The 26490-nt window shown below is 41.5% G+C and overlaps 1 long non-coding RNA gene across 15 annotated transcripts in view; it reads right to left on the bottom strand.

Annotated features, from left to right (window-relative positions):
- LOC138740340 (uncharacterized) overlaps positions 1-22300 on the bottom strand; it is a 317539-nt gene extending 295239 nt beyond the window's left edge. For 4 of the 15 annotated variants that reach the window (XR_011342854.1, XR_011342849.1, XR_011342853.1 and 1 more), the window contains exons 1-2: positions 21131-22288; positions 3514-3678 (exon numbers count right to left, since the gene is read on the bottom strand). This is a non-coding gene — a long non-coding RNA (uncharacterized lncRNA). Of the gene's footprint in view, positions 1-3513; positions 3679-13076; positions 13919-21130 lie in introns of those variants that run through there. The other 11 variants (XR_011342847.1, XR_011342846.1, XR_011342848.1 and 8 more) reach the window with 7 other exon arrangements.
- Between the last annotated feature and the right edge of the window lie 4190 nt (positions 22301-26490).

The raw sequence follows: 26490 nt of genomic DNA, 5'->3' as shown, positions 1-26490 counted from the left end.
CCATCTGTACAGTTAAACGTGTTTTGTTCACCTCAGATAGGTAAGCTTGACACCTGCAATTTAAATTTGCAGAGATAATAGTATGAAGTTTCAATTATAGCCATTTTTTGCATATATTCATTTTTTTAAAAATCACCAAGACAAATTTTGGGGTTTATTGACATATTAAAATGTGGGAACAATATAAATTCATATTGTAATATGAGAATTCTGGTGTCAAAGTTTTATGCATATATATGCACTTAAGCAACTGATCTTTCTCCTTGTAAGAAACATTCAATTGAAAATCCTGTTCTTCAGCAATTAATATTTGATATTTAATTTTAACAAGATAACAATAAATGGGGTCATTATTTTCCTTTTCCCCAACTGCCTTCATGACTGTCAGATTAAGTAGCAAACAGTGAACTGCCTCAGACTTACTGTTAAACAAGAAAGTTTGCAGATGCTACTGTCAAGTGCAATACACAAGCATGCTGAAGAAATTCAGCAAGTTAGATGTAGGTTCTTTGTCAGATATAAGCTATAGTCTGACCAATTTAAACTAATTCTTCGAGAGCAGTGTGACTCATGTGGCTGATATCGACCAGATAGACGTTTGACAAATCTCATCTGGAAGACTGGATCTCATGGGCTCCAAGGCCAGTTGGCAAATTATATGCCAATTTGACTTGATTATCTGAGGAAGAGGATGATTCTAGGCATTTGTTATTGTGATTGAAAACCAATGTCCAATGGTGTACCACATTGATCGACATTGGGATCCTTACTATAGCTAGATCCATTTTTTAAAATATGAATGTATGAATTTTAATGATTAAATTCACTATTCTCATTTGGCTGGATGAGGAGAGAGAAATGGCAGATGCACTTTTTATTAACTATTAATTATGAGAAATACTTAATGATTGGTAAGGAATTAAGAGAACTGAAGAACAGAAGAGTTGGTGAACAAATCAAAGAATCCCTGATGTTGGCAGCAAAGAGAGATAAGATGGTTATGAAGTTAAACAGGATAATAGTGAGACCAGAAGGGTATAACAATAAATCATTGATCAGGGCAGCCATTCTTAATGGGGCCATATGATTCCTGGGGGCCACAGCACATTTGTGGGGGGGGGGGGGTGGGGTGCGGACTGAAATCATATTTCTTTTTATGTAGTCGGTAGGACGCAAGGACACAGAAGTAACCAACTAAACTTGACTGCATCACTGGAAAGGGGGCTCATAAATTTTGACCAGAGTCATCAGGGACAAAGCCAAAAAAAGATTGAGAATGGCTGGATCAGGGTACAGCCAGTGTATTATTTTTATAAACTAAAAATATTAGTTGGATCTTTGTTATATAAAGGACACTATTTGACCTACTGAGTTTCTCCAGTATTGTGCTTTTACTTTTCTGCAAAATTTCATGTTTTACTTCCAAAATTGCAATGGAAAGAGTACAGAGGATATTCACCAGGAAGTTGCTTGGTGTACAAGTTCTGAAAAGAGACTGAATAGCCTGGGTTTGTTTCATTGAGGAGTAACTTAGTAACACACATTTTTACAATCATCCTACACGAATCTTAATTTTTATTCTCCCCACATTCCCATCAACAGTAGGACATGACCAGCAGATCGAGTCATGATAATGGAGAGAAAAAATGAGACAATATTACAGATGGATGACTTATGGCAGAAATTACCAGTTCTGATACAGACAAAGGAAGTGAGTTACTTGATATTACAGAATTCAATATTGAGTGTTAATGACAATGAGTGTTTCAAAAATGTGCCTGCCATGAATGAATATATTTGTACAAGCTAATGAGGTGTGAGTTAGAGACTTGGAATGGCGTATGTAATGGTTCTTGGGACATTTGAATGCTGAGTCATTGATGAGCAAGCAATGAGAGTGTTTCTCACAAAGCAGTGCAGTAAGGGGATATAAGGTTTGATGAAGTCGTCACTAATTCACCCCATATGTGCAAGGCTATTAAATCTCTTTCAAGGGAATTCACTTCCAAGGAACTTGAGTCCTTGCATTGATCTCAACTTCTACCCCTCCTGTTGCCACTTGTCACTGTGTATTGACAAAAATAAAGTGAACTTGATAGTTCTCTGTGGGAAAAGAGCCCTCTCTCCTCTAGCCACATCAGCAGATAAGGTCTGCAAAGTCACATTGGAAACCTGGGGTGACTTCATTTTCATTCCTTACATAAAGATCCTAAAGTCTTCTCCTTTAAGAGAAACAAGCATCTTTGAATAGGCTTGAATGGTGCTTGGCACTTAGGGAATTGGGCCCCAGAGGCCAAAATCAGTTTCATTACAGATATATATTTGTTGAAATCCTTTTAATGAGGTTGAAATATGAATGTTTTATGGTCAAAAGTGTGTAGATTAATTTTGCATCATGGCCCCATTGCCAATTTTTGATTATCCAATTGAAGGCCTAAACTTTTCAAGATTATTTAATTGTTTCTGGCAATTGATATTCAACTTTGCTCAAATGTTGGCTTTTCAAGACCTCTAATTTAAAGCAAATTAAAATTGAAAATTAACACTGAAAACAATACACAAAATGAAATTTCCAATTGTTTTGGGATACAAAGGTTCGTAATTTAATTAAAAGCTCACTGAATGTTTGGTGTAACTATTTATTTCCATTTGGTTACCCAGCTTCACCTCCTTGCTGCTGAGCTCTAGACTAACTGCAGCAAACACCTCAACACATTGGAAAGATACCACAAATGCAGTCTCAGCAACATTCTCCAACTTCACAATAAAGGAGAAGTGAACGAATATCAGTGTCTTCTAGGCCAACCTACCCAGCACTGAGGCCCTACTTACATCAAGCCAGATCTGTTGGGCAGACCATACCAATCACATGTCCATCACCAGTCTCCCAAAACAGCCAGTGTTCTGAGCTCTGGGAAGAGATTACCAAATGGGCAGTGAAAAAGATTCAAGTATGTGTTCCAAAGCAACAACCCCACCAGCTTTTGGGAATTTGTGAGCCATGATTGTTTCAACTGGACATGCTTTTAGGATTCTTCTGAGAACGACCATGCACTGGGAGCACACAAAAGTGCTGTGTAAATGGAAAAAAAAAAGAGTATGCCACCTTCCAAAATACTAGCTACCTCAACTTGCCCTTTCTGTCTAATTATTGGAATTCTCGCGTTGTCATAATTAGTCGCCCTTGATCGCACAAAACCAGATGAAAATAAGTTAGGCTCACTCCTCAGGGTTTACTAAAAAAGTATTCAGTCTCGCTTATGGAGGTACAACCTCAAGAGTTAGAATTTTACATGAATGACATCACAGTTTAAGAGCAAGTCAGAACTGTTGCTTTCTTTAAAAAAAGAAAACTGTGATTCTCAACAGTAATTTACCAAACTGATCAAGATCGAACTGGGAAAGAATCATTGCCAAAGCTATAAACATGATGGCAGATTTAGGGGGTGGTGATAACCAACTATATTTTTTATATCAGCAGAATAAATTAACTGGCTTCCTATATATCCTTACCTTAATAGGCTTCCTTCAATATTCTCCAGCTCTATTTTCAGACACTCTATTCTGTCTTTCTGCTCACCTCCATCCTTTATTGTTTCTCAATCACCCAACAATCTCCACAGAATCTTTGTTATGTAAATGGTCCGATACAATTACTGGAAAAAAATGTTTCAGAATCTGCAAAAGAGCAGAGGCATCTTGTTTCCAATGAAATTAAACCTTTTAACTGGTCAGCTGGAGTGATTTAGCTATTTTGCTACTGTGTAGAAGAGGTAACAATTCATCTAATGGTTTGGTATTTAAGAGCTCATAATCTACAGACTGTTATGTACTGTTCTCCCTGCAATAATAATTGTCATTGCTACAATTTTACTTCCTGGTGTTTGTGCACTTTTTAAAATCAGTTCTGGGACCTGTATAACCTTTCAGCTTTTGTGCAGTTAAGTTTTATGTTCTTACTCCCAAGTCCTAAAATGGACTGTATGTGCATAAAAGCTCTGAATTTATGGGAAAATAGGGCAGCACAGTTAGTGCCAGCGATCGGGTCCATGGTTTGAATCCTGCGCTGTTTGTTTTTACGTTCTTGTCGTGTCTATGTGGGTTTTCCCCAAGGGTTCCGGTTTCATCCCACTGTTCAAAACGTACTGGGGATTGTAGGTTAATTGGGTGTAATTGGGCGGCACGGGCTCATAGGCCAAAATGGGCTGTTACCATGCTGCATGTCTAAATTAAAAATAATTTTAAAAAATAAAAAAGAATTATATAATTTTGCAACTGACTATAATTGCATAGATTAAAAAACACATTTTAAAAGTGAAATTTAGAAAATATTTTTCAATATTTTCCCATTAGCTGAATTACAGAAATGAGATGAAATAGAATTGATAAAATTAAAAAAGAATTTGGTCAGTCACTTGAAGTTCAGTATATAATGAGGTTTACTAATTCTTCACCCACATCTCCACTCTGACCAATAATCTCTTAGCAAATTAGAAATACAGTATTCCCAATTTTGACACCAGTAGTGCCAAATCAGAATATTTACCATATATGTTAATTTTGGAGAATATCCAAAAATGTGCCATTTCAGTACTGTCACATGTGGTATATTAATATGTACCACAAACCTCAGATTAATTTCTCTTGTAGTTGGTTATTATATCTGCTAAAGAGGAAAGCTAATAATAAAGCTAATAATGTATGCTCAGGTATTGAACCAACACCTTTGAAAATAATGTTTTAGATTCAATATGTAATTTGTAATGATAATTTCTTGGGATCTGGGCATCACTGACAAATCTGATTCCAATTGCCCTGGAGAAGATGTCCAGATTCTTAAACTGCAGCACTTTTTGGTAAAGGTACATTCACAGTCTGGAGTTCCTGGATTTAGAATTAGAAATAATGAAAGAACAGTGACATATATTCAAATAAGGATGATTCACTGATCTGGAGAAGAATCTGCAGGTGTAGCTTTTCTATACATCTGCCCTCCATGTCCTTGCTGAGATCATGTGCAGTAAAAGTGGACTGAGCAAATAACACATTATATTTTATAAATGATTTACAATGCAGTAATGAAATGTCATTGGTAGAGGGAATGAATATTTGGGGTTGTGGATGGCATTATAGTCTCAATTGGTTCATTACTCCATAATTCAAAAAGTCAATAAATTAAAATTGCTCAATGAAAACTAAATTTAAAGGTAGCATTAATCGACACTCAGGATCAAAGAGTGCATTGGAAGTGTTAAATTTGTACATTATGAATACTCAGGTTCTACATGAGAGTTTCTGACAATACACTCTAGAGTACATTGAAATATTAAGAATATACAGAACTGTATGCCAATGTGTTTATGGTATTTTTTGACCTTCTAACAAAGGTTCATCAAGAAATATTCAATATTTATGGAAGTATTCTGTATAACACAAAACTTATTTAAATGATTATCATTCATGATGATCTATGATGTAATGTTCCTTAAGGCATGTCTTAAGTTTTTTCTAAAAATTCCTATTCCCAGTTAATTAATATGATAACCTCATATAATTCTCTCAATAGTACTAGCCAGTCTCCAGGAAGAAAAGTAAATGTTGTTCAAAAAAAGCATCAATAATAAAAATAAACTTTATCTTTGATAATTGTAACTTTACTCCTGGAAAAGGAAAAGAAGACTGGAAGGCTTCTTTTGAAAGTTAATAAACACAGCTGAGTTGGGTTTGGGTGTAACTTTGGTAAGTGTTAGGATAATAATCTTATAACTGAATATTGAAAGCTAATCTTAAAATATAGATAGGGATTCACCAAAGCAGATGGCAAACTAATTCACAAACATGAAAATAGTTAACTAGACAGAACAGTGATGGCAAAAACTTCAATGAAAATGGAAGGATGATTTCAGTCTTTTCAAAATTATGATGAATATAAAAGGTAGTCTTCATATCTGTAAGTACACATTATTTATTACTGTAATCGACCTGTTATGTCCTATGGAGATAGCAGTATAATTCTTCTTAAAATAAAGGGAAAATAGCCTCATTAATGACTGAAGGACTATATCATGTACTGTACCTATCATCTCCTGCCTTTGTGACCACACCTCTCCCCCCCTTACTCTTTTTCTCGGATGCCTGCCACCATTTTTCCATACGTTGATGAAGGGCTCAAGCTTGAAACATTGTGTAGTTTTACCTTTGCTATAGAAAGGACACTGTTTGACCTGCTGGGTTTCTCCAGCCTTGTGTGTTTTTACTTCAACCATGGTGTCTACAGATTTTTACAGTGTTTTACTTCTATTATTTGGGTGGGTTCCATAGAAGTTAAAATTCAAAATAAAATGACAGTGAATAAAATTAACATGAAAATTTTCAGTAATATGTCAACCATTAGGGCTATTGCTGATCTGGAACTCACAATATGCTTAAAAGGAGACTTGGAAGTAACTTAGATTGATAGGCAATAGGAAAGCACATGGTTCAACTGAGACAGGCAAGAGAAAAAAAAAGCTGTAAAAAGGGATGAAAGAATATGTGTGCAGGAAAACGCGACAGATCAAGGAAATACGCTACTTCTCTATACTATGTTTTACAGTTGTTGATCTAAAATAATAGTCAGTCATGTTCAATGTAACTGGCGAGTGAAATAAAATGACAATAAAAGTAAAAAATCAAGATAGATGAGAAACACCTGAAGTCTAAAATACTTGCTGTAAGATGGAAAATACTTTGGACAACCCTAAAGAATGTTAAGTGCAGCAGGCAAAGCTGTTGAAAGGAATCATAGCATCTGGGTGAGGTTGCTAATTGATGAATTAGATCATTTTGACTCACATGTCAATGCAGGACAAAATGAAGATGTTATGCCAATGCTTTGATATGTCGCCAAATGTAAGGGACAAATGTATCAGGACAAAGCGTGCAGCCAATGAGTCAATCCTCACTCTCTTAGCAATAATACAAATGAACCATTTCCTCAAGGTTCAAAAAACAATTTATTGTCATTGTAATAAAACAGTGTCATATTACATGAAATTGCTTTTGCCTGCTGTAAGGCAGACAGATTTGCCATCGACAGAAATTGCCTGAAGCGCCTCTTCCAGTCAAAGAAAGAGAAGCAAAAGGGAGTCTCCCCAGAGTCACCGAGTGTCTATAGATTTGCCCCCAGCACTTCCACAGCCTTATAGAGACCAGTCCAAACCATTAGCAACCCACAAATCCAAACCTCTGACACGGTCCAGAACCCTTCAGTGCCTTTAGCACAGCCTCGCATCCTGGTTCCGATACCTGGTATCCCTTCAGCCAGTCTCCAGCAGTCCGCAGCCCAGCACAAGTCTCCCGACAGCAATCTCTAGCAGCCACCGCATTGGTCTTTGAGTCGCACGACCCCCTCACTGGTCTGCCACCATGGTCACCGTTATCTTCTCTGCTTCTCCTTCTCAGATGGGAGAATGGTCTCCCCATTTTCTGGTGCTCTGCTCCTGTCCTCCGCTCCCCTGGAATTTGCAACCCCTTGTGGCTGCTGCCAATCATAGGCGCCGCCATCTTGGGCACAGACCCAGCAGTCACGATATTATAAATAAAACTGCCGTCGGCTCCTTTAACATGTTGTTCAAAGCATGTGTGGAGCTGACGACAGTTGAGTGGGCAGTTGGACTCCATAGGAGTGTTGCATCTCCATTCCTTGCACCCCACGGGTCAGCACCAGCGGCAGCACTGCCATTTTCATATCCTAATAGTATTCGAAAAAATACCATTTTTTTTACTGGGGAACTACAGCTTTGTATTTATTAGTTCAAAAAATATCTCTTTTGGTTTTCAATTCATATATTTCTTGAATTATCTATGCTGCTTAAAGAGGCATTTTTCAGACTATCAACTATGGATCAAGATCGGAGTTTTATATATTTGAAGCCTGTTAACCCGCATGGACTGGAATGTGTATTAGACAGGAATGGAAATATGAGTTAATTGTTTGCATTTTTGAAGTGTTCCACTAGGTAGCATGATAATTCCTAAGAACTCAACTAAAGTAGCAAATTTATTTAAGTAATTGATTAAGTTCTGTTCCTTATTTCTTCCAGAATCATCGCTTTGAACTCTTTCAGATATTGCTTTTGGGACAGTTAGTGTAAGGTTGGCCTAGATGTAGAATTTAGTTTCTCGTATCTAATTAGATGTTCCGTTGCTTTACATCTATTTACCTGAGAGTAAATCCCTTTTACACCCAGGAAGATGCATTTATTTTTTTAATGCAAATACTCCAAGCCAGACACTATATTTAAAAGTAAATTTATTTTAAAAAGCCATCACACCAAGAATATTTTAAAGTATCGACATTATAATATATTCTTCAAAATAAATGTAGGATTGGAAAACATACAACAATATTTGGTAGTGGAATTATGTGTCTGAATGAGATTTAATTTGTAAATAATGTTTAATGAAGAACGTTGTAAGAAAGGCAAATTTATGAAGTTTGTGATAAATATTGCCATGGTGGGAGTGTTTCATCTGCATCTTTGTAAAATAATGGCAAAATGTTTTCATCACTAATTTGGAAATAATGTGATCAGCTAAAAGAAATGGGGATAGGGAAATTCTTTGGTAAAGAGCATATGCGGAACAGTTGGTGTAGAGGTTAGCAGAATGCCCTTACAGCATCAGCGATCGGGATCGGGGTGCGAATCCCACATGGTCTATAAGGAGTTTGTACATTCTCCCTGTGTCTTCGTGGGTTTTCCCTGAGGGGCTCTAGTTTCCTCCCACCATTTGAAACATACTGGAGGTGTAGGTTAATTGAGTGTGAATTAGGTGGCTCAGACTCGATGGCTGAAATGACCTGTTACCACGCTGTATAATCTAAATTTAAATTTAAAATTTAGAAACAATATTTTGCTTAAAACTTGAATTGTACAAAGCTGTTCCACTTTTCAGTTATTCAATTGAAAACTTTTTGGATGAAGCATGGTATTTCCAATTATTTCATGTCATGCTAGAAATTCAACTAGCATAAGTTTACACTTAAATAATTTCATGTAACTGGCAATAGGATGGCTGTGTAATATTCCTTTTAGAGCATAATGGAATATCTTAAATACTTTTTTGAATCATCATGGGAGAGCTTGGTTCATGGGTTGCAAGATTGTTCCTCCCTGGGGCCTCATTTCTGTGAGGGGCGCTGGACAAAGCGGTGACTCCCTGTCTTCCTTACAGTAGACAAAGTTAAGGAATTTCATGTATGTTACATTCTAAATGTAATATTACGTGACATTAACAGAACCTTTACCTTTAACTTTTGATTCTTTCCTCTGATTACCCTCACCCGACAATGCATTGACCCTATGTTTACCAGTCCCTGATCACCAACCTCATACCCAATGGCCCACCTTCCAAACCAGATCCCAATCTGGCATAGTTTAAGAATACAGGGTAGGCCCTTTAGGACGGAGATGAGAAAACATTCTTTTACCCAGAGAAGTGTGAATCTGTGGAATGCTCTGCCACAGAGGGTGGTAGAGGCAGATTCGCTGATTATGTTCAAAAGAGAGTTAGATAAGACTCTAGTGGGCAAAGGAGTTAAGGGTTATGGGGATAAGGCTGGAAAGGGGTACTGATAGTAGTGATCAGCCATGATCTGTAAAATGGCGGTGCTGGCTCGAAGGGCCGAAGGGCCTACTCCAGCTCCTATTGTCTATTGTCCAATCTTTCAATACAATTAAGTCAGGTGCTTGGGATTTCCACGGCTTAACTAAATTGTGGAAGGCAACAATGATTTTGTTTGAGGATCAGTTAGCAATGGCTTTCCCTCTTGCAAGTGTGAAATGAACTAGAGAAATCAGGGATATCTAAAGCAGGGGGAGAATGATGCCGTCATGATAAATAGATCAGTAGGAAAGTTGGATGGAGGGTTGGCAGATGTGTGCATTGATGCATTTTGGGAAATTTAATAGGGGTACAATGTCTTCTTTGGCTTGGCTTCGCGGATGAAGATTTATGGAGGGGGTAAAAAGTCCACGTCAGCTGCAGGCTCGTTTGTGGCTGACAAGTCCGATGCGGGACAGGCAGACACGATTGCAGCGGTTGCAGGGGAAAATTGGTTGGTTGGGGTTGGGTGTTGGGTTTTTCCTCCTTTGCCTTTTGTCAGTGAGGTGGGCTCTGCGGTCTTCTTCAAAGGAGGTTGCTGCCCGTCAAACTGTGAGGCGCCAAGATGCACGGTTTGAGGCGAGATCAGCCCACTGGCGGTGGTCAATGTGGCAGGCACCAAGAGATTTCTTTAGGCAGTCCTTGTACCTCTTCTTTGGTGCACCTCTGTCACGGTGGCCAGTGGAGAGCTCGCCATAGAACACGATCTTGGGAAGGCGATGGTCCTCCATTCTGGAGACGTGACCCACCCAGCGCAGCTGGATCTTCAGCAGCGTGGACTCGATGCTGTCGGCCTCTGCCATCTCGAGTACTTCGATGTTAGGGATGAAGGCGCTCCAAGGAATGTTGTTGAACAGAGAGACCAAGGGTTCAAGTTCATAGATCCCTTAAAGTTCAACATAGGTAGATAGAATGGTGAAGTAGGTACGTGGCTCACTTTCCTTCATTGATCAATACTTCAGAGTATAAAAGATGGTTTGTTGCAGGTTTATAAAACATTGGTTTGGCTACTCTCGGGAATACTGTGTGCAGTTCAGATCAGGGAAGAATATTATTGCACTGGATAGAATGCAAAGGAGATTCATCAGAAGTTTGCCTAGATTGAAGGACATTAGTTATGAGGAGAGATTGGATAGGCTGAGCTTGTTTTCCTTGGAGTGAAGAAAGTTGAGGGGTGACCCATATGAGATTAAGAGAGTCATGGTTAGGATAGATGGCCAAAATCTTTTTTCCATTAGTAGGGATATCAAATTCAAGACAACACAGTTTTAACATGATGGATTGGAGTTTAAATGGGGATATTAGAGGAAAGATTTATTTTACAGGGAATGGTTAATATTTGGAACATACTTCCTACAATCAGATACAGTTATCACATTTAAAAGGCAAAATGTAAAAGGATATGAACCTAATGAAGGAAAATGATAGTTGTGTATAGGCAAAATGTTTGGCATGAACATGGTGGGCTAATAAGGCTTGCTTCTGTGGTATACAACTCTATGACACTGACAGAAGAGCAAATCCCAGACTATGCGATTTGGTGGTCAGGAATTGGGACTGATCGATAGTTACAGGACAAGGTAGGGTCAGCTGCTGGGAAATGGTTGTAGTATGGGTGAGAGGGTTCAATTAGTAGTCTGGTAGAGGGTAGGGTCTGAATTCTGAAAGTTAAAGTAAAGATCAGAGGAGGATTCTTCCATTATCAGAAAATCATTGATTGCAGACTGTCAATTTGGTAGTTAAGGTGTAATTGTCATTTTCAAGTGATTTAAAATCAATGGTTACAGAATGTGATGTCAGTTGTTGGCAGATATAATCAGAGGCTGAATAACATGGTGCTGATGAGGAGTAGTTATCAAATGGAGGGCAGGTCAGGAAGAAGGTCCTGAGCTTCTGAGGACTGTAGAGTTATAGAATATAGTGTGGAAACAGGCCTTTTGGCCCACCTCGGCCATCAGAGCCACGATGCCTGTGTTTGACCCATATCCCTCTAAACTTTCCTATCCACTTAACTGTCTACATTTTTTTTTCCAACTATTGTAATTATAACTTCCTATATCACTTCCTCTGGCAACTTGTTCCATATACCCAACACCCTTCATGTGAAAATGAAGGAGGCCCCTCAGGCCTCCTTTACATCTTTCCCCTCCCACTTTGAATTTGTGCCCCCCAATTTTGGACTCTCTTACCCTGAGAAAAAGACTGTGACTAATCATCTCATTTCTGTCCATTATGATCTTACATATCTGTATATGATCATCTCTCAGCTTCCTGCATTTGGGGACTAAAAGCTGCATTTTTTTAAATAACAGATGAATGGATGTGGAGTTCATTCATTGAAGCAAATTAAAGACAACATTGCTATGTTATCCACCATGCTAACTTTTCAACTAGATCAATCTATTTTAAGTTTTTGCATTTACCTTTACCTGACATCTTTACAAATGGTATTTAGACACTTTAAGAGAAAATATTTTCTAAATATCATTTGCAGTAAATTACAGAATAATACTTTATCCACTAACATTTACATGAAAAATTATTTATTCAAATGACCTTGGCCTTCTATTTTTAACTCTGGACAAGACAAAAATGGGGGGAAGCAGACATAGTTTGGTGAGTTTTCAGGCATCCTTGTCAAATTTAGGATCATACTTTAGATTAAATCAGATAGTTTGCTGAATTATCCATCAGTGGCAGTGGGATTCCTGTCTTTAAGGGCTTTGGGAAGATCCAAGAGGCATTCCTATTGTCCTTGGACTACAAGGAAACAAAACTATACACACAAAATTGCCTTTTTAATCCTCTTCTCTACTGGCTCTTTATCCTGTCATAAAAAGCCAAGCATTTTCTAGTTAAAATGTGAATTATGCTGTATTTTATTTGTTTAACATATTTAAATGAGATCCTGCTAACTTGGCCAGTTCTTGCCACTTGAAATTTGAAATTACAGTTAGTCAGATTCAGGCAGGAAAGGATTTGCCATTTTTTTGTAATATTGTCCAGTTTCTACCAGATACGCAAGATAACAATTTTGTCAGAAGAGTTACAATCTAGGGTGCATGTGAAAACAAATTATTATAAATCCTTGCTTGTTGCAACTAACATGTCAAAAAAAATTGTCTCTTTTAAAAATTGTTTCTTTAGAATTCTCAATCCCAGACTGCTGTAACTCAAGGCTTTTGTATTATAGTGGGGAATTGAGGGTTGTTGGATGAAGAAGGAAAAGACTGTTGAAGTCAAAGATCAGGTCAGCCTTAATTTTATTACATGGAAGATCAGAATGCGGGGATTACTTCTCCAATGTAAGAACACTGGATATACCTCATTAGCATCCGATTCTTCTGTGTTTTATTCTTCAATTGGATGCGTTTCTTGATGTGTATGTATGCACTGTGAAATGTACAATCTGAACATTTTTGATCAAGGTGTTTTGATAAATGGAAATAGGATATTTATTTAGAATTCAACACAAACATAAATATTTGGTTTACTTCTTTGGCTTGGCTTCGCGAACAAAGATTTATGGAGGGGTAATGTCCACGTCAGCTGCAGGCTCGTTTGTGGCTGACAAGTCCGATGCGGAACAGGCAGACACGGTTGCAGCAGTTCCAAGGGAAAATTGGTTGGTTGGGGTTGGGTGTTGGGTTTTTCCTCCTTTGTCTTTTGACAGTGAGGTGGGCTCTGCGCTCTTCTTCAAAGGAGGTTGCTGCCCGCCGAACTGTGAGGTGCTAAGATGCACGGTTTGAGGTGATATCAGCCCACTGGCGATGGTCAATGTGGCAGGCACCAAGAGTTTTCTTTAGGCAGTCCTTGTACCTCTTCTTTGGTGTACCTCTTCTTTGGTGCACCTCTTCTTTGGTGCACCTCTTCTTTGGTGCACCTCTGTCTCGGTGGCCAGTGGAGAGCTTGCCATATAACACGATCTTGGGAAGGCGATGGTCCTCCATTCTGGAGACGTGACCTACCCAGCGCAGTTGGATCTTCAGCAGCGTGGATTCAATGCTGTCGGCCTCTGCCATCTCGAGTACTTCGATGTTGGAGATGAATTCGCTCCAATGAATGTTGAGGATGGAGCAGAGACAACGCTGGTGGAAGCGTTCTAGGAGCCGTAGGTGATGCCGGTAGAGGACCCATGATTCGGAGCCGAACAGGAGTGTGGGTATGACAACGGCTCTGTATACGCAAAGCTGCGAATTTAAACATAATTCATGTCGCTTTCTTCTTTCTTGAGATCATATTTCTAGGTTGACACTAAAGAATTCAGTACATTCTGTACAATTGAAAAAGAGGTTGGTGACTGAATACAATAAAATGAAATCTATTCCATTCTTACCTCTTAAAGGTATGCATAAAATCTATCCTGTAACAATGTGCACAATCATAAAGAAATTATATTATTTCCCGCTAATTTCCATGTGTGACAATAGTATATAGATATGTTTTTGGGAGATAAATTGGGAAAGGTTTGTTAGAGTAGGTTACATACAAACACTTTAAAACAGATCTTATTTGAAATACTGGAGCTCTGTTAATGCTAGACATATTGGCACCACAGCCTTTGCAAGAGCTTTAGAGAGTGCCCAAGAGACTTCACTAATGGATTGTTGTTTCCAAAAAGGCAATAGATGAAAGATCTTGTCTGGAGCTGTTCTAAGAGGGTCACGTGGTTTGGGAAGCAGAGCGAGTCAAACAGGCTTTTTTCTCTCTGACAGAGAGAGAAAGAGAGAGAGAGAGAGAGAGAAACACACACACACACACACACACACACAGATCACTTCTAGTGTTACAGCCAAGCAACAGCAGCTGGGACAAGCTGACAAGCTTGTGGAAAACCCCATTTGTAAGATGGGTTCTTATTTCAGCCTGGTCAAAGTCCTTGTGGTTCATGCAAGAGGAAAGGAAAGGACTGGCTGTCCAATGTTTCACTTGGAATAAGAAAGAAACAAAAAGGAACTCTGTGGTGACTTAAAAGAAAGAGGTTATCATCTGGAGAACCCCGATGGGGCAAGTTTCATCAGCAAGACACTGGAGTGGCTGATGGAAGTAAATTAGTTGTGGATCTCCTAGAACAACAAATCTCTCTCTGAAAACCTTCCTGAGTGGTAACCATTTACCTTTCAAGCATCAAGGCCTGGTGAGCTTTATAAATGTTAAATTCTGTGCACAGTATAAGAATTGCCTGCAACCAGTGAACTTGGAGGAATGAGAAGTGAGGTTAGACTGTGAACCAAAGAACTTTTCTGAACTTACACACACATTACATACACGTGCGCTTAGAATTAGAAAGGGGTTAAGTTAGTTTAAGTTAATAATGGATAAGTTAAAGTGTGATTCTCTTTTCATGTTTAAAGATAACTAAAAGCAACTTTTGTCTTGGTGAATATCTATTGCTGCTGGATTTATGGGTCCTCTGGGCTTGTAACATATGAAAATGTTTACATTGTTTCCACAGACTTCCAATGACTGTATCTCTAACCTTGAAGTATATTAGATATCAACATTCCATGATAATCTTGGGTACATTTTGAAATTAATCTTTATGATTTATTTTGGATTAGAAATAGCATATTGAACATGTGCTATTTTTACTTTGCTCTCTCATTTTAAAAAAAATCCTTCAGAAAAGAAGTTAGAATTTCAATGTAATAAAATGCTTAATTTAGTTCTTTTGATTTCTGGTTTTGGGGAAAAGTGTAAATCAGCATCTTTTTAAGAGGGCAGAAATTTAGTGTGGTATTAGATCCATAGAATTTGTACACAAAATATGTTCAGTTACAAATTCTGGCAAGTCCAAAGATGCAGTAAGTGCATCAATCCTTTCACGAGCTGTCATATTAAATTCAATATCCTCCCAATATGGGTCAGATTTGAGTAGGGGATACAGGATGCTATGTGGGAGAAATACAGGAAATTGTTGCCTAATATCAAAGATATATTTTGAACAGAAGGTTAAAGGAGGATCCAGGCTCAGTCTCCCACATATTTATATTAGACTTGTCTTATGCACAAGCCTCAATCCCAGTAATGGCCCACATGTTCTATATCATTTAAGTATTAATGTCTTTGCATCACTTTAACCTTTCTCCACAAAAGTAATATACAAATCAAATGGCTTCCATTTTTTTGTGTATTTCCCCCCATTTATTTGTTATGTTCCTATTTAAGCATTCTTTTTTTTAATTCTGATGAAGGATCCATGTACTGTATAAATTTGTTCTCTCAAAAAATGTCGTGACATCAAAATAGAAACACTAATAGAGGAAATACTCATCATATCAATCACAAATCCTGACAGAAACTGTTTTCTTTTTAATTGGATAACATACATTCATGTCTTCAGCATTTTCTGCATATGTAGTGCTTGTTTTATTTTAATTAAGGTAATGCACTTGACAGAGAGAGAGAGAGTAGATAGATTTTTTTTTCCCCAGAGTGGAAATGTCAAATACTAGTGGGCATAGCTTTAAGATGAGATTGGATAAATTTAAAGATTTACAAGGACACTTGTTCTACATGATGTGATAGGTGTCTGAAATGCACTGCCAGTGTAAAGTGGTGGAATCAGAAATTACAGCAACATTTCAGAGGTATTTAATAGGCAGGAAATGAATGGCTATAGACCACATGCAGGAAGGTGGGATTTGTTAAAATTGGCATCATGTGGTGTTTACGCTCTAGGTTCTAAAAAGCTTAATGAATCTATAGTGTATTTAATATCAAATGCCCACCTGTTGTTATAAGATATTAAAAAGAGCTATTTAAAAACATCCATAACTTAGAACTTATATTGGAAATTACTAAAAAAAATTGTTATATTTACACAAGACGATCATATACAGTCCTGGCCGTCATTAATTGGCAACAGCTAATTCATTTTGAAAGAAGGTGGTGGTGAGTGATCTTTTTGATACAATGTAGTGAAGATACACAATAATGTTGTATGTTAGGCACACGAAACAATGTTGTTTCATCATGAAACAACAATGAAAAGAAGGCTATGCAAGTCCACATCTGGATATTGGATGAATTTATGGAGAAACTTGGAAGTGATGGTGTTCCAATGTTCCTGCTGCTCTTATCCTTTAGGTAGAAATACTGTAGTTTGAGAGATGATGTTGAAGAAGCCCTGATGAATTGCTGTAATGCATCTTGTTGATGATTCACAGTGTGATCAGGTCTACTGGTGAGGGAGGGAAGTGAATCTTTAATGTGGTTTTTCAGCACCTTGCTATTTTATTCTAGAAAGTGGTTAACTTCCAAAGTGCTGTTAAGGTCACATACATTCAGGAAGGTTTTCCATCATACTGTGCCTTCTAAATGAATGGTCCAAGTAGAAACTAACCTGAGTACAGGTGATCAAATTACCATTCAATAGTGGTAAACAAGAAAATCTGTAGATATTGGAGCCTTGTGCACGACACAAAAGTGTTTGAGAAATTCAACAGCTTATGCATATGCCTGAATAAAAAGATGGGGGTGGGAAAGGGAAAGGAACAAAGCCTAACAGGCATGAAGTATAATAGATGGATACAGGCAGGAGGGTAAAAGAGAACAAAGCTGAGAAGTAATGGGGAGAGGGCAGAAGACTAAGAAAGATGAGTCTCTGATAGAAGGAAGGGAAGGGGACAGGGATGAAGGAAAGAGAGAGACTGTGTGAGGGAATTAATAGAAATTGTTGAAGATGATATTGATGCTGTCTAGTTGGAGACTGTTAAGATGGAATATAAGGTGTGGTTCCTCCAATTTGCATGTGCCTTCAACATAGTATGCCTTCAACATGGCATACCTGGGGCCATGGACAATCATAACATTGTGGCAATGGGATGTGAAATTGAAGTGGTTGGCCACTGGGGAGCCCTTGTCATTGAAGTGAATAGAGCAAAGGTGCTCAACAAAGCTCAACCATCTAGCGATGTCGAGGAAATCACATTGGAAGTATCAGATGCAGAAAATGACAGAGTGGGAAGTGACTACAAGGGTCACAGTGATGCCAGTTATGCTAAATAGAGAAGGAATGTAATAATGTACAGTGACAGTATCACTAAGGATGTCAAAAGGGCCCTGAATGGTTTTCCTTTGTAAATAATTTAACGTGAATAAAGTTTGTTCTTGCAAAAAAAGACTGGGGCCTTGAATAGTGGTGAGGGAGGAGGTATAGTGCAGTCACAGGTGTAGGTACCAATTTTTAATGTAAATGTTTGTACTCCAGTTTTTGACTCCTCTTTCCTGAGAAAAAGTCTATGACCATTCACCTTCATCTATAGCCCTCCTGATTTTGACCAGTCTTGACCTGATATCCAGGAAGCAAAATCTCTAGATCTGCAGTAAATTTCAATTGAGTTATTTTTTTGAGAATTAAAGATTGGATAATAATTTGAATAATGACAAGCTTTGTTGGAGATCAAGAAACAAGTTCTTGTTCTTCCCTGAAGTCGGATGGAGAAATAGAACACTATCTCAAACAGCAGAATATTTCCAGACAGTTTTGTGTAATTTATTATTTTATTCATTATACAGGGTGATCTATTTTCATTTATAACATTCCAATGTGCTGCAGTTACTCTCATAAAGCCCACCAAAGTAAACAAAGTGGTTCTCCTTGGGAAAAGAAAAAGAATGAATAATACACATTTAGCTACTTTGAAAATTATGATAGGAAACTCTGTTTATGGTTCTTCCAAATTGTAAGTGTCTATCTTAGTTGACAGCTTATGGGTAAATGGGAAAGCTTTGAGAATCTTGTATGCTTCAATAAACAAGTTTTGTTTTATTTGCATTTTCCCAAAAATGATACTTTCGTCTTCACAACAGACTTCAACTGTTTTTTGTCTCTTTTTTATTCCATTCTCAATCTCTAGTTCTAGCTCTCTTCCCACCTTTGTATGCATCTATTGCCTCCATCACCTTGTGTGACTACTCCAAATTTCGGCTTCTTTGTTTATTTTTCTGTTCATTCTCTTTATCACTCATAATGCCATTACACTGACATTTGTCATTACTACGGTCAACCTTCAACATTGAATTGTCATTTCTCTCCATAGGGTCAATGAAATTATTTTTCCATGAAACTGATATCATAAAGATGCCAATAATAAAACACGATTCTTACATTGTTTCATCACAGAACTTTCTGAAACCATTTTTCAGCATTTCTTATCCTATATAGCTAAAGTCAATATTCTGATCACAGTAAAATGGTAAAATTGAATTGAACGAATGTTTCACTATGCTTATTGGGAATAACATGCAGCATTTGAAAACATCAGCAGACCATTTTTTTTGGAGCAGGGAAAAAAGTTTTAATTTGAATTTCTCACCAGAACAAATTCCAATTCCCTGTCATATATCTTGACTCCTCTCTCTGGAAAGGTGCTATTTACTCGGGGTAGTTTATTTCACTCTCATGAAGACTGTAATCCCTATTTGGCCTCCTATTTTTTTGTTGTTGCGCCTGCCTGACCTATTTTGCCTTCTCATTTGCTTAAAAATGCGGCAACCCACGAAGTGGTACTGCTTTTGCTTACATTCAGCTGACTGCACCACATTTAAATCGAATTGTTTTCAGAGTGTGAATTGCAGATTTATTTTTGTAACGCATCCTGGCAGATGCTCTCTGCAAGATCTGGTGATGAACTGAGGTTTTTGGTTGGTGAGGATGAAGATAGAACGTAGTATTGGAATGGATCCTTTGGGAAACCCAAAGGGGGAGAGGGAGAGGGGGAGAAAAGGGGAGGGGGAGAGAGAGGGAGGGGGGGAGAGGGAGAGAGGGGGGGGAGGGGGAGGGGGGAGAGGGAGGGGGGGGAGAGGGAGGGGGGGGAGAGGGAGGGGGGGGAGAGGGAGGGGGGGGAGAGGGAGGGGGGGGAGAGGGAGGGAGGGGGGGAGAGGGAGGGAGGGGGGGGAGAGGGAGGGAGGGGGGGAGAGGGAGGGAGGGGGGGAGAGGGAGGGAGGGGGGAGAGGGAGGGAGGGGGGGAGAGGGAGGGAGGGGGGGAGAGGGAGGGAGGGGGGGAGAGGGAGGGAGGGGGGGAGAGGGAGGGAGGGGGGAGAGGGAGGGAGGGGGGGAGAGGAGAGGGAGGGGGGGAGAGGAGAGGGAGGGGGGGGAGAGGAGAGGGAGGGGGGGAGAGGGAGGGAGGGGGGGGAGAGGGAGGGAGGGGGGGAGAGGGAGGGGGGGGGGAGAGGGAGGGAGGGGGGGAGAGGGAGGGAGGGGGGAGAGGAGAGGGAGGGGGGGAGAGGAGAGGGAGGGGGGAGAGGGAGGGAGGGGGGAGGGGGGGAGAGGGAGGGAGGGGGGGAGGGGGGGAGAGGGAGGGAGGGAGGGGAGAGGGAGGGAGGGGAGAGGGAGGGAGGGGAGAGGGAGGGAGGGGAGAGGGAGGGAGGGAGGGGAGAGGGAGGGAGGGAGGGGAGAGGGAGGGAGGGAGGGGAGAGGGAGGGAGGGAGGGGAGAGGGAGGGAGGGAGGGGAGAGGGAGGGAGGGAGGGGAGAGGGAGGGAGGGAGGGGAGAGGGAGGGAGGGAGGGGAGAGGGAGGGAGGGAGGGAGGGGAGAGGGAGGGAGGGAGGGGAGAGGGAGGGAGGGAGGGGAGAGGGAGGGAGGGAGGGGAGAGGGAGGGAGGGAGGGGAGAGGGAGGGAGGGAGGGGAGAGGGAGGGAGGGAGGGGGAGAGGGAGGGAGGAGGGAGAGGGAGGGAGGGGGGGGAGAGGGAGAGGGAGGGAGGGGGGGAGAGGGAGGGAGGGGGGGAGAGGGAGGGAGGGGGAGAGGGAGGAGGGGGAGGGAGGGGGGAGGGGGAGAGGGAGGGGGGAGAGGAGGGAGGGAGGGGAGGGAGGAGGGGGAGAGGGAGAGGGAGGGGGAGAGGGGGGGGAGGGGAGGGGGGGGGAGGGGAGAGGGAGGGGGGGGAGGGGGGGAGGGGGGAGAGAGGGAAGGGGGGAGAGGGAGGGGAAGGGGGGAGGGGAGGGGGGGAGAGGGAGGGGGGGGAGAGGGAGGGAGGGGGGGGAGAGGGAGGGAGGGGGGGGAGAGGGAGGGAGGGGGGGGAGAGGGAGGGAGGGGGGGGAGAGGGAGGGAGGGGGGGGAGAGGGAGGGAGGGGGGGGAGAGGGAGGGAGGGGGGGGAGAGGGAGGGAGGGGGGGGAGAGGGAGGGAGGGGGGGGAGAGGGAGGGAGGGGGGGGAGAGGGAGGGAGGGGGGGGAGAGGGAGGGAGGGGGGGGAGAGGGAGGGAGGGGGGGGAGAGGGAGGGAGGGGGGGGAGAGGGAGGGAGGGGGGGGAGAGGGAGGGGGGGAGAGGGAGGGAGGGGGGGGAGAGGGAGGGAGGGGGGGGAGAGAGGGTCGAATCCTGAAAACTACAGTGGTCCCCGGTGGAAGTTAATGGCCAGGGCCTGGTGGTCCCCCTCAGTCAATCTCGGTCCCCGGCTGCTCTTTGGGTTTGATTTATTTTTTGAAAGAAAGGTTTTCTGAGGGAGGGAGCGGTGGGGGGGGGGGGATAACCAGGATCGGGTCACTCACGGAAAGGCCGTCGGCTCCGCCATGCCCCCTCGGTCCGCGGGAAGCGGCGCGAGCGCCCGTCGCCGCCGGGCCAATCAGATTCGAGCGCCCGTCCTGACAGGACCTTTCCTCCGCGCGCAGCCACTGATTCTCTCTCTCTCTCTCTTCCCCTGCCAGGATCTCGAAGGCGCTTCCCAACTCCTCCCCTCCCTCCCCTCCCCTCCCCTCCCCTCCCCTCCCTCCGCCGTAACCTCGGAGGAGTATGGGTAGAAAGCGAGGCTTCGCGGAAGCGCCGGCGGATTCCAAGATGGCGGCGGGCTGCTGTGGAGTGAAGAAGCAGAAGCTGTCGAGTTGCTCGTCCTCCTCCACCTCGTCCAACTCCAACGAGAACCACTGCAAGGAGGTGACCCGCGCCAACGGCTTCAGCGGCTGCCCCGGGGGCAGGAGCATGGTGGTCAACTCGGAGATGTGCTGCTTCTGTTTCGACGTCCTGTATTGCCATCTGTACGGATACCAGCCGCCCCGGAGCCCACGATTCACCAACGACCCATAGTAAGTGTGCAAACTCCCGGCAGGTCTCCAGACCTGTTCCCGATGCAAGGCGACGATGTGGGCTGGCGTTCTGCATCGCCCTTTAAGAATGCACTCGGCGGACTTCTGATTTCTCCCGAGTGGCTGCAGTTGTAATTCATTCTCCTTTCCAAGAGTTTTTTTTTCCGCCTTGAGTATAAACTTCACAAACAAAGGAAACCTCCCTGATTCTTAACCAAGTTGGGCAAAACTTTGCTCTTCGGCGCTGAGTAACTTTTTGGCCTTTAACCCGCGACGAGACGCTCTTTTAAAAATTCTCCCCCCTTTGCAGATTATTATTTTTTTGTTGTTGTTGCTCTGGATCCTCCAAATGAATTCGCCCCGCCTGTTTAAAGCGCAGATCTTTCTCTCCAGACTTGTGCTTTCCCGGGTGAGGTGGGGTCCGATCACTGATTATTTTCTTTTTTAGTATTTCCCTCCATCTCCTCCCAGAGAAACTCCGGAGGCATCCTGGAGTATGGCGTCGATTCCCAGCGATCAGAATCGACTCGTCAAGTTGAGTAGCCCTTTGTCAATGCGGCTTTGGTCAATAAAGGAAAATTGTCGAATGGCCCAGCGAGTTTTAGACACTTTATTCAGAGTCCGGTGGCGTGTTTATTTCATGAATGTGCCTTCCCATTGATCTCCCCAAGTTATGTTCCAGGATTTTTCTTTGAGAGCAATCATGTTGTTTAAAGAAGAAGAAATCGCAGGTGTTTGTGTTGATTTACGACTCTTTAAGGAAAGCTGTCCAATTTTGTTGAAATGGGGGTGTAATTGCAACTTCAGTGAAAAAAATTAAGCACCATCTCATAGTCCGAGATCCGAAAATGAGTTTTAAGTGGATTGCTTTGATAAATATGTTCGGGAGTGACCTCGATGTTTCACTTTAGATGTTTTATTATCGGTGTTTGTATTTTCACGGTACGAAACTGGTGAAGCGAGTGACAGAGTGATTAATTTTTCAGCCTATCGCGATGTTCCCTTGTGTTTTTTAAAAAAATGCTTTCTTTTGATTTCTGAGATTTACGATTTTAAAAAAATCAAATATGTCATGTATCACGTGGATTTGAAAGTTATGGATTCGGGTGTTTTGTTCTGTGTGGATTAAGTGTTAAAGCTATTTCATAAAATAGCTAATTTCATTTTGAAGAAGCTGAGTTGAACACGTATTGAAATTTCTTGCGTGAGTAAATTCTTCTAGTTTCTTTTAACTTTACGTATTGCCGAGGTCCTGATTTGCACTGAAGATATTATCCTGAAGTAAGTTCTTCACTCTTTGGAAAAAACATGCTTGTTGATTCTTTTTTGTCACGTGTGCTATGTACCCTGCATAAACTCCGGTTTCACAAGCAGGGAAGGAAACCGTTTGGACACATTTGAGGCACTTACTTTTATTACACCGAGAATAAACTCGAATGAAGTGATGCATGCATTGCGATTATGGAACTTCCTTTCCAAGGAAGTTTGAGCTTAGAAAGTAGATGATTGCAAGAGGAATGCTTGCCTTGATATTGAATGGAAACTATTGCTGACTTGAGGTGTATATTTTCCTGGCAGTTGGAGAAATATTCTTGTGTATGGATAGAAGTGGATAAATTACATGCAAGACCAGAGCAGAAGCTTATGAAAAAAATGTACGACATTAAAAAAAATATTCTATGTAATATCTATGTAATATGTAAGGATAAGATCTTGACTATGTTCCAGCCCACTAATTCAAAGCAGTCCAGCAGAAGCTCCTCTGCCTCCCTCGACCATACCTTTGTTGTCTTTATCACTGGTGCTGTGGTCTTCAGTCTCTGCTTATATGCCAGGAGTAGAAGTACAGCTCGGTGATCAGACTTGTCGAAGTGCAATCGTGGTATGGCTCGGTATGTGTTTTTCATGGTGGTGTAGGAGTGGTCAAGTGTGTGGGTTCCCTTGGTCTCACATGTGATGTGTTGGTGGTAGTTTGTCAGGTTGGCCTGGTAGACGTCTCCCATAATGATCAAGAAGGCATACGGATGTGCTGTCTCATGGCTGTTTATCACAGTGCTCAGTTCTTCCAGTGCCAGCCTGACGTTTGCCTTGGCCAGAATGTACACTGCAGCCAGGATGATGGCAGTGAACTCCCTTGGCAGGTAGAAATGGCAACCCTTGATTGCCAGATGTTCCAGGCTCGGGGAGCAGGACTGGGACGTGACCGTTATGTCTGCACCACGATGAATTGACGATGACACAAATTCTGCCTCCCCTGGTTTTTCCAGATGCTGGTATTTGATCAGCACAAGTGAGGGTGTAGCCTTTGGGCTGCAACGCCATGTCTGGAATGTCCACGTTTAGCCATGTTTCTGTAAAGCACTTCATGCAGTACTCCCTGATGACTCTCTGATGTTGAAGTCTGGCTTGGAGTTCATCAAGTTTGTTCTCCAAGGACCGTATGTTGGCCAGGAAGCAGAAGTTTCATGTCCCAGTGTTTCAGCTTGATCTGTAGCAGCCCCTGTATCTATGTGGTTGGGTCTTTACCTGGTTCATGGGTCTGCTGCTGGAGTTATTGTTGTACCTTCTTGAGCTGTTTAAAACTCTGGCAGCCTTGTTGTATTTGTGGGAGATGTTTAAAGGCCCCTTGGTTTGACGGAGATTGCCGATTCCAAGTAATCTTTCTGTCGGGTAAGTTTGATTTTATGTTCTTTTTTTTTGTTTGATTTTTTTTTTAGGAGTTATGAACAGGAATATTTGATTATTCCCATCTGAGCTGCTTGCAAAGAGTCGCCACTGTAAGGCGCCATTTTTCTCCCTTACTAATTATTAGAAATACTAATATAGACACTGCAGTAAGATTTTGAAGTGGAACACGTGTAATATTTGTAACAAATGTTGCAATTCACTCATGCCCAATCTTTGCAACATGTGAACCCGGATGATTTTCACACCGGATTCCAAAGCAAGTGTCTATCTCTTTTCATTCTGATTCTGATCCAAAATAGTGTGAAATTAAATATTCTGCTTCCTATTTCAATTTTAAGTTTTTTAATTGTTTTGTGTGATAGTTTGAGTATCCTTGTTACTGTTTCACTACTTTCATACCTTGCAGTAGTTCTTTGTAAATTTGTAGATCGGTATTGGGTAATCTGACTTTATCGCCTCAAATGGAAGGAGCAAAGTTCTAACAGTGTTATCTCCAGTAGTCTCTTATCTGGCCGTCCTGTTTTCCCTTGTCCTAAATTTTGACATTCGAAAATTTAAGCTTTGTACTTTCAATTTGTAAATTCACATCCTCAGTATTAAAGATTGATGTGGATTGGAACAAAAACACTCCACTGGGTGGTGTCATACCTTGGGCAAAGTGGGTTGGTACAGTTGATGGTGGTTGGTTATCTTGCCGCACATTTCTGAAGCTACTTCTATCAAACCACTTTTAGCTGTTTCAGTGACCATCCAACTATAATTTCAGAAATGAGGAGTTTCACTTTTTTTTTACACAATATATGATTTCCATTGTAGTCTGTGTCCAGTACTTTGGGTTTGGGATATTGTGCCATGCAACAGATTTTCTGGCAACCACGTTTTTCTTTCCACATGTCCTATCTGACCTGATTGTTTGCCTATGCTGGAAATCAGAAATATTTTATATACAATATATATTTACACTGAGCATTTACTTTCCCTTAACATTATGGTATTGTTAGCATTGTAAATTCACTTCTTTCCCCCCAGATCAACATCTAGTTCTACTGAGCATCACTTATCAAAGTAAAGCTGGGAACTTCCTAATCTCATTCCCCTTGAGTGTTCAAAATCTAAAGGCACAAGTTATGAGTTTGATCCTATAATCTTCACTTTAGTGCAAGAATGCAAATGCAGTCCATGTGTTCAGTGACACCTGAAAGTTTGCAGATGCTGTGATTGGAGTAAAAGCACAGAAGTGCTGGAGAAATTCGGCAGGTCTCTCAGCGTCCCTAGGAGATATGGATATGTAAAGTTTTGGGCCTGAGTGCTTTTTCAGGGTGTGAGCGAAAGTAGGCAGGCATCTCAATAAAAAGGCTGGGAAGAAAGGAAGGGGGTGGGGGGAGGGAGAGGAAGCACAGACCAACAGACAGTGATAATTGGACATGGTTAAAAGGTCAGGAAAGAAAAGGTGATAATTGATCAGGGAGGGGGTGGCTGGAGGAAAGAGAGTCCAATCTAGAGGAAAGAAGAAATAGCAGGGATCTGCAAGTAGCAACCCATTTCAATTCCCATGCCGACATGTCTGTCCGTTGTCTTGTACACTGCCAAACTGAAAATACCCACAAAACTAACATCAACTCCTCTCGTTGGCATTCTTTGGTTCCTGGTCTCATACACCAGGCTGCTGTTCATTGACTTCAATTTGGCATTTAATCTGATCATTTCCCAGAGACTGGTGGAGAAACTGTTCTTGCTGGGACTCAACACTCATTTCTGTAACTGGATTAAGGAGTTCCAAATGGAAAGACCAATCTGTCCAGGTCAGTAGCAGAATGTACTATTATGCTGAGCACCAGAGTACCTCAGGGTTTATGCTGAGCCCAATCCTCTTCCTGCTACTGGCCCACGACTGCATCGCCAGATCCAGCTCCAATATTGTCATCAAGTTTGCAGTAGTTTGGCTTCATCAGCAACAATTATGAATCTCATCACATTGAAGAGGTGTAAAATCTCGTGATGTGGTGCGGGAGTAACAACCTGAGTCTCAAAGTGAACAAGATGAAGGAAATGATCATGGTCTTTAGGAGGATCAGGAATGACCACCCTCCAGTACACATTCAAGATTCAATTTATTGTCTTGTAATAAAACAGTGTCATTA

The sequence above is a fragment of the Narcine bancroftii genome, chromosome 8 (assembly GCF_036971445.1).
Source record: "Narcine bancroftii isolate sNarBan1 chromosome 8, sNarBan1.hap1, whole genome shotgun sequence".
Classification (NCBI taxonomy): Eukaryota; Metazoa; Chordata; class Chondrichthyes; order Torpediniformes; family Narcinidae; genus Narcine; species Narcine bancroftii.
The sequence above is the reverse complement of the archived record's forward strand: the minus strand, read 5'-3'. Positions and strand labels throughout refer to the sequence as shown.